Source organism: Bos javanicus, chromosome 26 (assembly GCF_032452875.1).
Source record: "Bos javanicus breed banteng chromosome 26, ARS-OSU_banteng_1.0, whole genome shotgun sequence".
NCBI lineage: Eukaryota > Metazoa > Chordata > Mammalia > Artiodactyla > Bovidae > Bos > Bos javanicus.
The window spans coordinates 11,091,614-11,106,581 of NC_083893.1; the positions used below are offsets into that span (position 1 = coordinate 11,091,614).

The window sequence follows — 14,968 nt, forward strand, 5'->3', positions numbered from 1 at the left end:
AGAAATTCGAAGCAAAAGGAGGTAGACTGGATAACTGTTGCTGTGCTGTGCTCCAGTGTGTTTGACTCTTGGCAACCCCATGGACTATAGCCAGCCAGGCTTCTCTGTCCATGGAATTTCACAGGCAAGAATACTGGAGTGGGTTGCCATTTACTTTTCTGGGGATCTGCCCAACCCAGGAATCAAACCCATGTCCCATGCGTCTCCTGCACTGGCAGGAAGATTCTTTACCACTGAGCCACATTAGGTGCCATTTCCTCAAGATGCTCTGTGACTATGAAGAACATATTGGGCCACAGAGCAAGGACTAACTCCCAACAGCTAGTGGACTCAGTATAATCAGCTACTTGCTTATGTAAACAAGTTTTACTGGAACATATATTGTCTATGACTGCCTTTGCACCTTAACAACAGAGTTAAGGAGTTGAGGCAGAGACTGTATTGCCCACAATGCTGAAAATATTTACCATCAGGCCCTTTAAAAAAGTTAGAAATCTCTCCTAGAGAACATTATTATAGCTGTGAATCCCATTCCTGGGATCCTTGACACACCATCTGGAAGAAACTGCTGATGGTGTGCTAGTAATCCCTGGACAAAATACAGGCACCCACTGAGGTATTTTTTGGCTATTTGAAATGTTTCAATGCTTTGCATGAGATATAATTTAAATAATAAGAATCTAAAATAGAGCAAGGGATTATCCCTGGTCTTGCACTCTACTGTAAGAATATTTGCACATTTGTTGCTTTGAATTGTCTTTGTTAGAGACAAGAGAATGAAAACCCAAATGAAAATGAGAAACTTATATATGGCTGTAGACATTGTCAGTCATTTGGGTATAATTAGAGAAGTAGACGTGACCTCGAGGGAAAGGACTATATTCATGGACACAGGATACATTCATGGTACCTGAGTCCAGACAGCCTTTAGTGTTGATCCTCTTAGAAGGGGGGATGTTCAAGTCTCTGCTCTGCTCAGTCCTCAAAAGCAGCTCACAAATTACAAAGAGAGACCTCTGCATTGAACAGCTAAGAAACCAGAGCAGGTCATTGTCTATACTATCTTGATTAGGATATAAAAGAATTAAAAAAAATTATTTTGATTGATGTCTGCCCCTTAGCATCCTAGACCTTGTATTCATTGACTCATCCAACAATACTGTTTACGCTACTAAAATCTGGCAAGATGAATATTTCCCCTGATCCTTGGACCATGACAAGAGACTGTGGATAAGGGTGGGGACCAGGGCTCCCAGGAGGAACTGTCATTTCTGTGTCTGATGGAAGGTAAGTGACTTCGTTGAGGACAGACTTCCTTGGAGTTTTCTTCAGAACCCACACAGAGGCAGAATGATTGCATTTGTTGGTGCTGCTGCTGTCATCAGAAGAGGCATCTGGTGCTATGATTGCTTTTCATCATCCCATTGCTCAACGCTGACCTTTCTTTCCCTATATTCTGTTCCACTTTTTTTCTGAAGTTAAAAGAAACAAATGAGTTTCTTTTTCTTAGGTTTCTTTTCACCTTCTCAGCCGCAGATCTTTTCAAAGATCCGCAGATATTTGCAAACATTAGGTAAGCTGCCAGTTTCACATTTCTGTGGAAATCACTCACAGGACCCGCTCCTCTCTACACAGCTTGCTTTCCAGGTGGCTGCAAAGTAGCAGATATTTCTGTCCCTTCCCCTCCATCCAGAGTTCTTCCTCCAGCTCCCTTAATTAAGGTTTTTAAAAATATTTATTTGACTGCATCAAATATTTAAATATTTATTTATTTATACTTACTTATTTAGTTGTGTCATATGGGATCTTTCTTTGTGGCGCATTGACTCTCTGGTTGCAGTGCCTAGGCTTAGTTGCCCCAGAGCATGCAGGATCTTAGTTCCCCGACCAGGGATCAAACCCACATCCTCCACATTGTAGGGTGGATTCTTATTGTATGGACATTCTCTCACACTGGGTCCTGTGTCTCCTAAATTCTATTTCTTTATTCACTCCTAATTTTGATGGGACAATTCCTCTCAGCTTCCTGAAGAAGAGGGCACGGAAAGGAAATTTTATTTACATGTATAAAAGTATATTTTTCCTCATATTTAAATAATTATTTGGCTATGTTTAGAATTCTAAGTTAGAAACTATTTCTCCACAGTATTTCTGAAGGCATTTCTCCACTGTCTTCTAGCTTTTACCAGTTGTTGAGAGGTCCAATAACATGTGGATACTTGCTTACATTAATCCTTTTTCCCCTAGAACTTGTAGAATTCTCCTTGTCACCAGTATGTTCTAAAAGTTTACAATCATGTAGTTGGGAAGGATTTATTTTTATCCATTTGGAAACATACCACTCAGCTCAGGGAAATTTTATTGGATTTTTCTTGACAACTTTTTCTTCCTTTCATTTTTCTTTGTCCTCCCTTCCTAGCACTCTTTGGTTAGATGATGGTCCTCATAGTCTGATTCTCTAATTTTAAAATTTTATATATGCTATTTTCCTTTTTTAGTCTGTTTTTCTATTTGAAAGAATTTTTTTCTGTTTTGTTCTAATCTTTCTTTTGAGTTTTTCCACTCAACTGTTGCTTTAATTTCCAAGAGTCCCTCCAAGTTCTTTAAATGTTCGACTTCTTTCATAGCATTTTATTTTATTTTATGGATGCAATGTCTTCTCCAATATCTGAATTTACTGATGGTAGTTTGTTGTTGCTGCCTTAACTCTTCTCCCTTCAAATCGCTTGTGTTTGGCCACTGTCCTCTATATTTGAGGCTTTCTTAAACTATCTGGGGATCCTTTGATTCTAATTCAGAATTAAGAGTGGAACACTAACTGGCCAGAAGCATGTGTGTGGGCTAGATGACTGGGTTTCCTTTTCAGGTGATCTCACTGCGCCATTTTACTGAGGTCATGCTGAGACCATGATCTTTAGGCTTTTTCCCTGGACTTCCCTGATTTCCTTCATCGGTCCAGTTCAGTCACTCAGTTGTGTCCGAGTCTTTGCCAGCCCATGGGCTGCAGCACACCAGGCTTCCCTGTCCATCACCAATTCCCGGAGCCTGCTCAAACTCATGTCCATCGAGTTGGTGATGCCATCCAACCATCTCATCCTCCACAACTGTCTTCTAATCTCTTGCCTGGAGGGAATAAGTCTGGGTGCAGTATCTGACTCAGGAAGAAGACATGGTCTCAAAATTTGATATACAAACATAAATTTAGCACTCCTGTTTTCAGTATAGTATCCCAGAGTTTCAACTGTGCCTGTAACCCCAATCCAGGCCCCTTCATTTTATGTTCTATCTAAAATAAACCTACCATCTTCTACATAAATTGGGGAGTGGGAGTTGCAAAGACTAGAGGGAGAGTCTTTAGGTATAGATTCTTCTTAAACTTTTCATCAGTCCTCCTAGTCTTAGCTTCAGTTCATCCCTACATACACATACACATTCGATTGATTGAAATGGCAGTGTATTTGCTTTGTGATATTATGTAAACAACTAGCTCTTTGAGTTTCACATCTGAAAATGGGGATACTGACCACCTACCTCCTGGGGCTGCTGTGAATATGTGTATGGCCTCATTTGATTAACATAACTTATTGTTACCCATACAGATAACAATACTAATAAATAGCCTTTTCAGATGCTTTCTATGTGCCAGGCAATGTTACAGGCACTTTTTATGTATCTCATCACACCCTCACAAAAAAGATGAGAAATCTAAGCTCAGAAAGGCCAAACAACTTGCACAAGGTCACAAAAAGAATACTGTAACTTCATCTGCCAGTTAGTTCTCAGGTTCTGAGTCCTGATTTTTAAAGTTTCCTTTCTTTTTCTAAGTCAGATTCCTGGCAAGAAACTGACAAACTCAAGCTGAGTCATTGAAGAAAGCTGAATAAGGAAGTCCCTTGAGAGTCCCTTGGATTGCAAGGAGATCCAACCAGTCCATCCTAAAGGAAATCAGTCCTGAATATTCATTGGAAGGCTGGACACTGAAGCTGAAACCCCAATACTTTGGCCACCTGATGCAAAGAACTGACTCATTGGAAAAGACCCTGATGCTGGGAATGATTGAAAGCAGGAGGAGAAGGGACGACAGAGGATGAGATGGTTGGATGGCATCACCAACTCAATGGACATGCGTTTGAGTAAGTTCCAGGAGCTGGTGATGGACAGGGAAGCCTGGCATGCTGCAGTCCATGGGGTCACAATTCTGCTTTATTGACTATGCCAAAGCCTTTGACTGTGTGGATCACAATAAACTGTGGAAAATTCTGAAAGAGATGGGAATACCAGACGACCTCACCTGCCTCTTGAGAAACCTGTACGCAGGTCAGGAAGCAACAGAACTGGACATGGAACAACAGACTGGTTCCAAATAGGAAAAGGAGTACATCAAGGCTGTATATTGTCACCCTGCTTATTTAACTTCTATGCAGAGTACATCATGAGAAACGCTGGGCTGAAAGAACACAGGCTGGAATCAAGATTGCCAGGAGAAATATCAATAACCTCAGATATGCAGATGACACCACCCTTATGGCAGAAAGTGAAGAGGAACTAAAAAGCCTCTTGAGGAAAGTGAAAGAGGAGAGTGAAAAAGTTGGCTTAAAGCTCAACATTCAGAAAACGAAGATCATGGCATCCGGTCCCATCACTTCATGGGAAATAGATGGGGAAACAGTGGAAACAGTGTCAGACTTTATTTTTGGGGCTCCAAAATCACTGTAGATGGTGACTGCAGCCATGAAATTAAAAGACACTTACTCCTTGGAAGGAAAGTCATGACCAACCTAGATAGCATATTCAAAAGCAGAGACATTATTTTGCCAACAAAGGTCCATCTAGTCAAGGCTATGGTTTTTCCAGTAGTCATGTATAGATGTGAGAGTTGGACTGTGAAGAAAGCTGAGCGCCAAAGAATTGATGCTTTTGAACTGTGGTGTTGGAAAAGACTCTTGAGAGTCCCTTGGACTATAAGGAGATCCAACCAGTCCATTCTAAAGGAGATCAGTCCTGGGTGTTCTTTGCAAGGACTGATGCTGAAGCTGAAACTCCATAATACTTCGGCCACCTGACTCATTGGAAAAGACTCTGATGCTGAGAGGGATTGGGGGCAGGAGAAGGGGATGACAGAGAATGAGATGGCTGGATGGCATCACCGACTCAATGGACATGAATTTGAGTGAACTCCGGGAGTTGGTGATGGACAGGGAGGCCTGGAGTGCTGCGATTCCTGGGGTCACAAAGAGTCAGCCAGGACTGAGCAACTGAATCGAACTGAACTGAGCCACTGAACTGAATAAGGAAGTGGGTTGGATTTAGAGATAAGAAGAGGTGATATAATACCCTGGGGCTACTAACAAACTAAGCCCCACCCCAGAGGGTCACGAAAAAAGGAGAAGTTATAGCAGCGTAAAGAAATAGAAGAAAACAACAGAATGGAAAAGACTAGAGATTTCTTCAAGAAAATTAAAGATACCAAGAGAACATTTCATACAAAAGTGACTCAATAGAGGACAGAAATGGTTTGGACCTAACAAAAGCAGAAGATATTAAGAGGTGGCAAGAATACACAGAAGAACTGTACAAAAAAGACCTTTACAACTCAGATAATCATGATGGTGTAATCACTCACCTAGAGCTAGACACCCTAGAATGTGATGTCAAGTGGACCTTAAGAAGCATCACTACAAACAAAGCTAGTGGAGGTGATGGAATTCCAGTTGAGCTACATCAAATCCTAAAAGATGATGCTGTGAAAGTGCTGCACTCAATATGCCAGCAAATTTGGAAAACTCAGCAGTGGCCACAGGACTGGAAAAGATCAGTTTTCATTCTAGTCCCAAAGAAAGGTAATGCCAAAGTATGCTCAAACTACTGCACAATTGCACTCATGTCACATGCTAGTAAAGTAATGCTCAAAATTCTCCAAGCCAGGCTTCAACAATACGTGAACTGTGAAATTCCAGTTGTTCAAGGTGGTTTTAGAAAAGGCAGAGGAACCAGAGATCGAATTGCCAACATCCGCTGGATCATGGAAAAAGCAAGAGAGTTCCAGAAAAACATCTCTTTCTGCTTTATTGACTATGCCAAAGCCTTTGACTGTGTGGATCACAAGAAACTGTGGAAAATTCTGAAAGAGATGGGAATACCAGACCACCTGACCTGCCTCTTGAGAAATCTGTACGCAGGTCAGGAAGCAACAGTTAGAACTGGACATGGAACAACAGACTGGGTCCAAATAGGAAAAGGAGTACATCAAGGCTGTATATTGTCACCCTGCTTATTTAATTTACGTGCAGAGAACATGATGAGAAACGCTGGGTTGGATGAGGCACAAGCTGGAATCAAGATTGCAGGGAGAAATATCAATAACCTCAGATATGCAGATGACACCACCTTTATGGCAGAAAGTGAAGAGGAACTAAAAAGCCTCTTGAGGAAAGTGAAAGAGGAGAGTGAAAAAGTTGGCTTAAAGCTCAACATTCAGAAAACGAAGATCATGGCATCCGGTCCCATCACTTCATGGCAAATAGATGGAGAAACAGTGGAAACAGTGGCAGCCTTTATTTTGGGGGGCTCCAAAATCATTACAGATGGTGACTGCAGCAATGAAATTAAAAGACACTTACTCCTTGGGAGAAAAGTTATGACCAACCTAGACAGCATACTAAAAAGCATAGACATTACTTTACCAACAAAGGTCCATCTAGTCAAGGCTATTGTTTTTTCAGTAGTCATGTATGGATGTGAGAGTTGGACTATGAAGAAAGCTGAGTGCTGAAGAATTGATGCTTTTGAACTGTGGTGTTGGAGAAGCCTCTCGAGAGTCCCTTGGGCTGCAAGGAGATCCAACCAGTCCATTCTAAAGGAGATCAGTCCTGGGTATTCTTTTGAAGGAATGATGCTAAAGCTGAAACTCAGTACTTTGGCCACCTCATGTGAAGAGCTGACTCTTTGAAAAGACCCTCATGCTGGGAAAGATTGAAGTTGGGAGGAGAAGGGGATGACAGAGGATGAGATGGTTGGATGGCATTACCGACTCAATGGGCATGAGTTTGAGTAAACTCTGGGTGTTGGTGATGGACAGAGAGGCCTGGCATGCTGCAGTCCATGGATTTGCAAATAGCCAGACACAACTGAGTGACTGAACTGAACTGAAAAAGGGAATTGTAAACAAGCCAACTGATGGCATCTGTGGGCTTCAGGAGAGGAAAGTTCTGCAGTGTGGAAGCCCCAGAAGTAAATACTCAGGGATACCATTCCCTCTCTCTGAGATCTGGTTGTGTCTCCCTTTGGCCAAACCCCTTGGGAAGCCAGAGACCATAGAGCTCCTTGTCTGACGGTGACAGTCAGGTGGAGAAGGATGCAGAGTGGAGCTGTAGGGGCAAGTAGAAATGTCCCAATTCCATGGACTCATAAGACCTACATTACTTAGTTTTCAGAAATGCATTACAGCATTACAGCTCAAAAGCAAAAACTTAAAGGTGGAGGATAAAAACACAGAGAAGTAAATAAAGGTGAAAAATATCTTCATCAAATACTTCCATCAAAGTATTTCACCAAAAGTATATTTTGGTGTCAAGTGAAAGTCACTCACTCATGTCCGACCCTTTGCGACCCTATGTCCATGGAATTCTCCAGGCCAGAATACTGGAGTGGGTAGCCGTTCTCTTCTCCAGGGGATCTTCCCAACCCAGGGATTGAACTCAGGCCTCCAGTACTGCAGACAGATTATCAGCTGAGCCACCAGGGAACATTTTGGTGTAGACCTTCCCTTAGAAGCAGACTTAGAGAATCACCCTCATGTATCACTACCAAATCTTCTGCCTGTGTAAATCTGTGGCTTCAGGATGCCTTCCCTTCCATAATTTGGATGAATTATTCCTAGTATTTTTTTTTAAGTCAAGCATCATAATTTTGTTCTAGTACACATCCCATTTCACCGACTTAAAACTCCTCTCCGGCAATTATGAGCTCTTTGGTATCCCAGTTTTCCATCTCTCTGATCAGCACATATACATTCATTAAGTGAAGTGAAAGTGAAGTCGATCAGTCATGTCGGACTCTTTGCGACCCCATGGACTGTAGCCTACCAGGCTCCTCTGTTCATGGGATTTTCCAGGCAATAGTACTGGAGTGGATTGCCATTTTCTTCTCCAGGGGATCTTCCCAATCCAGGGCTTGAACCTGGGTCTCCCGCATTGTAGACAGACGCTTTACTGTCTGAGCCACCAGGGAAGTCCATTACATTCATATCACCCAATTCAAAAGCAATATTGCCTCAGTCCTCTCTAGTTTTACCCACCCAAGTTTCTGCTTTTACAGTGAAATTTAGAATTGTCTCCTTACTTCTTGTTTTTTTGTTTACTCATTCCACACAAGCATTTGTTTCATCACTCTTGATTCACACACAAAGTTACCAGTGACCAACATGTTGCCACTTTTCTGTCCTTGTTGTGGTTCTTTCTCAAGAACTAATTCTACAGCTTCCTCTTTGGAACTTCTGTTTTTAAATTGGTTCTTACAGCAGCATCACCTTCTGGTTTTCTTCCCTCCTCACTGGCCACTCCTTACCTCTTCTGCAGTTTTTCATCCTCTATCCAATTTCTCTGACTGTCGCTGTGTACCAAGTCTTCATCTGGGCCAGCCCTCTCCTCTGCCTCTAGTCTTTCTATAGGTAATGGCTTGCAGACCCAAGGCTTTCAGAACTACCTACATGCTCAGGAATTCCAGATTTATCACTCCAGCCTGGACCTTTGAAGTCCTGACTCAAATATCTAGCTATTGCCTTATTAGTTCCACTTGGATATCTACTAGGCATCTCAATTTGATGATCTCAAAACAGAACTCTTAAATCTACTCCCAAAGTCTACTATTCTCCCATAAATCTGCTATTCCTGTTGTCTTCATCTCAAAGTTATCAGGGTCTATCAAGTTGCCCAGGTCAAAAACTCACTATAATCCCAATTTCTCTTTTTACCTTATACTATATACCATCAGTTCAGTTCAGCTCAGTCACTCAGTCATGTCAGGGTGACAATATACAGCCTTGACATACTCCTTTTCCTATTTGGAACCAGTCTGTTGTTCCATATGAAGTTCTAACTGTTGCTTCCTGACCTGCATACAGATTTCTCAAGAGGCAGGTCAGCTGGTCTGGTATTCCCATCTCTTTCAGAATTTCCAACAGTTTATTGTGATCCATATAGTCAAAGGCTTTGGCATAGTCAATAAAGCAGAAATAGATGTTTTTCTACAACTGTCTTGCTTTTTCCATGATCCAGCAGATGTTGGCAATTTGATCTCTGGTTCCTCTGCCTTTTCTAAAACCACCTTGAACATCTGGAAGTTCACAGTTCACATATTGTTGAAGCCTGGCTTGGAGAATTTTGAGCATTACTTTACCAGCGTGTGAGATGAGTGCAATTGTGCGGTAGTTTGAGCATACTTTGGCATTGACTTTCTTTGGGATTGGAATGAAAACTGACCTTTTCCAGTCCCGTGGCCACTGCTGAGTTTTCCAAATTTGCTGGCATATTGAGTGCAGCACTTTCACAGCATCATCTTTCAGGATTTGAAATAGCTCCACTGGAATTCCATCACCTCCACTAGCTTTGTTCGTAGTGATGCTTCCTAAGGGCCACTTGACTTCACATTCCAGGATGTCTGGCTCTAGGTGAGTGATCAAACAATCCTGATTATCTGGTATTACCATATAACATAGGGAACTATATTCAGTATCTTGCAATAACCTATTAATAAAAAATAATATGATATACATACGTTTATTATATATATAACTGAATCACTTTGCTGTATACCTGGAACTAACACAATATTAATTAACCCCCAAAATGTGGGCTTTCAAGCTAGACTGCCTAGATTCATATTCTAACTCTACCAGTTAATCAACTATATGACCTTGAACAAGTTATTTAATGCCCCATCTGCAGATAGTAGCTCCTTCCCTACAGAGTTGTGAGGATTACATGAATTAATACAAGTGAAGTCCCTAGGACAGTACCTGGCATATAATTAGTGATCAAGAGATGTTAACCCTCATTTTCATTATCATTATCTATCTTCTTTCTCCAAGTTCCATCATAGTTTGCATTCAATAGAACACCTGATACCCTGCACCTGTCTTAGTCCTGGACTTTTGCATTCAATAGAACACCTGATACCCTGCACCTGTCTTAGTCCTGGGCTTTGACCATTTCCTCACACCAGTTACTGCATTTCTGCATGTTGAATAAATATTCTTGAAACGCCACCTGCCTTGGTGTGAAGAAGGTACACTGCGAAACTTTAGGAGGTGAAAGAATTCAAAATCAGTATAAAGTAAATTAGATTTGAGTATAACATTAAAAATCCAGGCTCTTTAAAGCAGTGTCTGCTGCGCTGCAACAATAGCCAGGAACAGCATGGTGTGGCCATTTCTTGTCTCAAACAGCTGAGGAACAAGGCTTGTGACATTCTGGCCATTGATAAGTCCCTGGCACCAGTCACCCTGGTGCCTGGCAGACGATGTCGCTATAGCGGATGACAGTGATTACTTCCTGTGTCTTCCTACCAATACTAAGTTTGTGGCTTGGCTGGGAATGAGAAGTGGACACACAGTTCAGATGGAGGTACAGCTTGGATTACCCAAGAATCCTTCAACAGAGGTGAAACAGCAGGGCAGGGTTGAAGTGGAAGAACGTGGCCAGGCAGCTGAAGGAAGACCTATCCAGTATCATCCTGCTGTCTGAGGAGGAGCTCCAGATGCTCATTAATGTCCTGTGTTTGGAGCTGGCTCAGGAACTCGGCCAAAGTCATGTGGCAGTCCAGGGGCTCCAGCAGGTGCTTGACCAGAAAGAGGAAGCCCGTCAATCCAGGCAGCTCCTGGGACTTTACCTCTGGGCTTTGGAGAAGGAAGGTAGCATCTTATTGAAGCAGCAAGAGTCCAGAACTGACCTCAGGGACAAGAGGGAAGTTGTTGACATGAGTGTTAGAGAGAGCTCCTCCAAAGTTACACCTGCGAGCCAGATCCTCTTGGAGCTAAAGGAGAAACCTGCCCCAGAGCTGAGTTTGTCTAGTGAGGATCTGGAGGTGGGCGAGCACCAGGGACCCTGACCTTTGCAGGGAGACACTTGTATCGGGCTTTTTTCACCTCTGCAAACCCTGAATCATAGCTGCCAATTTGCCTATTATTATGTGCAAAACTTACCTTGTTGCTGAGTTGGTAAAGAATCTGCCTACAATGCAGGATACCCAGGTTCAATTCCTGGGTTGAAAAGATCCCCTGGAGAAGGAAATGGCAATCCACTCCAATATTCTTGCCTGGAGAATCCCATGAACTGTAGCCTGTCAGGCTTCTCTGTCCATGAGGCTGCAAGAGTTGGACATGACTTAGCAACTAAGCCACCACCGTAACATTAAAAATAAAGATCATTATTTGGGCACAGAGTGAATTTGTGAGCTATTCCTCTTTACTGATAAATATGCTTGTCTCCCTTGGATGGTCACTTGACAAAGCAAATTCTTTTCTTTCCCCCTGTCCCCCTTTGCTTCCCCTCTTCCTGACTCTGTAGATATGAGTTTGTCTTCCTTTCTCTCTCTTTCTCTCTCTTGTCCCCAGACTGATATGCATGCATTTAGAAAGACTAATGGAAAGAATTCAATCAAATCTAGGAATGAATCGAATCTTGGTGAATAAAATGGTCTCTTGCACATGGATTGATCTGGGAAGGACTGCTGAGCTAATTTTTAGCCACTGTTGCCTGGAATGAATGCCAGCTCCCTAATTAGTACAAGAATTTATCCTTCTCCCATGTCTTGTCTGTCAGGTAATATCTTAATACTGTCTCCTCCAAGACAAGTTGAAACAGCCTGCAAAAGAAACCACAAGGTTCATGGTTCATCTTACTACTGTGTGAAGGTAGATGAAGGACTATAAATCGGTACATCTTCTGTATATTTAACCTCTTCTAAGAAGTGGCCCAATGCCTACGCCTTAAACCTGTTACTTTGTACATCTGCTTACTCACATTCCTAGATGTTCACTTTCCTTAGCTACTGTGAAATCAACACACATTCCTTAGAAAATATCTTTCTACAACTGAAATGCCATTTTACCTGGAATGTACGTGGTGAAGAAAGCTCCTTAGATGATTTAGAAGACAGAGGATATGATCAGGTAGAGTTTTTAAACACAGAATTCAAAGCAATCATGTACAATCTGTTTGCCTATATTAAACACTGCAGAGGCCAATACCAGGTGGCTCTGGAATACTTAGAACCAGCAGAGGAATTTATCATGCACAGACAGGATCACCAAGGCAAAATTTGACATCTGGTCACCTGGGGAAGCTATGCCTGGGTCTGCTATCACCTGGGCAGGCTTCTAGAAGCACACACTTACATCTGTGCATGCGTGCATGGTAAGTCACTTCAGTCATGTCTGACTCTTTGTGACCCTATGGACTGTAGCACACCAGGCTCTTCTGTCCAAGGGATTCCCCAGGCAAGAATACTGGAGACATTTACATCCACAGGGTGGGAAATCTTTGCAAGAAGTGTACAAATTCCTATAGAATTGAATGTCCTGAGATTGACTGTGAAGAGGGAAGGACACTTCTAAAATGGGGAGAAAAGTACTATGAACAGGCTATGCAGTGTTTTGAGAGGCTCTGGAAAAGAAACCCACCAGCCCAGAATTCTCCCTGGGACTGCCCACACACTCTACTGTCTGCATGACAAAGCACCAACAGAGATCACCATTCACCGTCTGAGGCAGGCCACCAAGTCGGAGCCAGATAACAGGCACATTAACACTCTCCTGGCTCTGACTCTTCAACCGATCAAGAAAGAAGCAGAAGAGACAAGCTAGTAGATGAAAACACCAAGTCCAACAGACATACTCTGTGGTGCAGCCAAATATTACTGAAATAAAGGCACTCTGGACACAGTTATAGAATCATTGATACTTAAAAGGCCTTAGAAGCAGTGCCAAACAACATTGACTAACATCCCGAGGTTGGATGCTGTCTACAGAGCAAAAATCAGATGAGTACAGAAACCAAATAAATGTTCAATGAATAAGGACAGAGAACTACAGGAAATTATGAAAGGCGCTGTTCAGTTGAATATTAACCCCCCTGTACCTGCTCAGACCTTGCCTGCCTCTACACATCAGATCGGTATGGTGAGGCAGAGTATTGCTTCTAGAAAGAATCCAGTAAGGATCTCTCTCCAGTGGAGAGACAAGTGCTCAGCTGCACTATGACCACTCTCAGAGGCCAGCAGATGTGCAAAGACCACACCATCTGCCATTACCCAGAGGGCTACACCACTACAGCAAGTTAAACCTGAGTAGGAAAAACCGATCCTAGACCTAAGAAGAATTGCCAGACTCTGAAAATGCCTCAGACATTGTGGGTTGGCGAGTCTCCAGATTCCCTCCTAAAGTGACTAGGAAAGGGCACCCAAGAGCTGATGGCTGTTGGCCCATCCAGCCTCCAACCCTGACAGATTTGACCCCTCCTCGTCTCTGGCTGAGAAGGGCAGTAAGGAAATGGTAGAGGGTGCAGGGGGGGCCACGACTCAGAAAAGCAGGAAGCCCTAGAGAGGCCATAAGCAGGCCTCTGGGCTTCAGAGAGAGAGGGGGGAGAGCAAGCAAGGCCTGGTGTGGTGGTCACAAAGGGCAGGTTAATGGGGGAGAGAGAGAATCTGAAACCTCACAGGAGTGCGGCTGAATGGTGGGGCATTTCATTTTGCTGTTGCTTTTTCCTGGTTCTGAAAATTCTCTCATCCAAATCTGGAAATTCAGAATCACATTTCCTCTGCTATATAGATGTTCTGGGGGCTTCTCTGGTGGCTCAGAAGATAGAGAATCTGCTGCAATGCGGGAGACCCAGGTTCAATCCCTGGGTCTTGAAGATCCCCTGGAGAAGGGAATAGCAACCCATCCCAGTACTCTTTCCTGGAGAATTCGATGAACAGAGGAGCCTGGCTGGCTATAGTTCATAGGGGTGCAAAGAGTTGGACATGACTGAGCAAGTAACACTTTCACTTTCACAGATATTTTGAACAAATGTTGCTTTGAGGGAAAGGACTTGCTTTGGGACTATATGATCCAGGCTTATTCTCAGTTTGCGTCGTCCAGATTTCCCAGCTCTCACTCACCCAGTGACTTGCACACGGCCTGACATACAGCATACATTCAACATTCGCTGAGTGAATTAGTGACTAGAACGTCACTCCAGGGTGGTCCTCTTTCCTCACTCTTTAAACTCCAAAATAAATTCCATGTATGTCAAAGTTTTAAATGTTTAAAAAGTAGAAATCATAAAATTACTATCGAAGTGTTGAGATATTTGTAATCATGGGGTCTAGAAGGTATAAGTATGAAAAAACACAAAAGGGCATAAAATAGTAATACATATACATTAAAAACATATTTCATGGAAGAGATAACTTCAGAAAGTCAAAAGATAAACGACAAACAAAAATACTATCTCAACACATTACTAGGTAAAGGACTAATTTCCTTAATGCTGAAATAGTTTCTGTTTATCAATAAGGGAAAAGAAACTCAGTGGGAAAATGGACAAAGGTCAGGAACAGACAGGAAATGAAGAAAGCTGGTAGACATGTAAAATGATATCAGTGTCACTTTTGTTAAGAGCAAAGTACACCGACACTACAAGGGAGACTGTCTCAGGTCAACAAAGAAAATGCCCTTCCTAAGTGTAGACTAAAAAGGACTTGGAAACAGGCTGTATCATGCACTGCCATTGAGATTAGAAATTGTATAGCTGGAGGGAATTTGTTGATGGTTATTAAGTATTTGTGAATCTTTCCCCAGCAATTTCACTCATTAATTTACTCTGTATTTGCATGTGTGTGCAAAGATGTGTACATGGATGTTCATGAAGCTTTGTTTATAATAACAAAGGACTGAAAACAACTCAAACATCCATCATTAGGGGCCTTA

At 42.4% G+C, this 14,968-nt stretch overlaps 1 protein-coding gene and 1 pseudogene across 1 annotated transcript in view; one reads left to right on the plus strand and one right to left on the minus strand.

The window, feature by feature from the left end:
• The window catches only part of LIPA (lipase A, lysosomal acid type), a 128,694-nt gene that overhangs the window by 56,808 nt on the left and 56,918 nt on the right, over positions 1-14,968 (minus strand). The window lies entirely within an intron of this gene.
• On the plus strand, positions 10,337-13,561 carry LOC133239148 (DNA fragmentation factor subunit alpha-like; annotated as a pseudogene).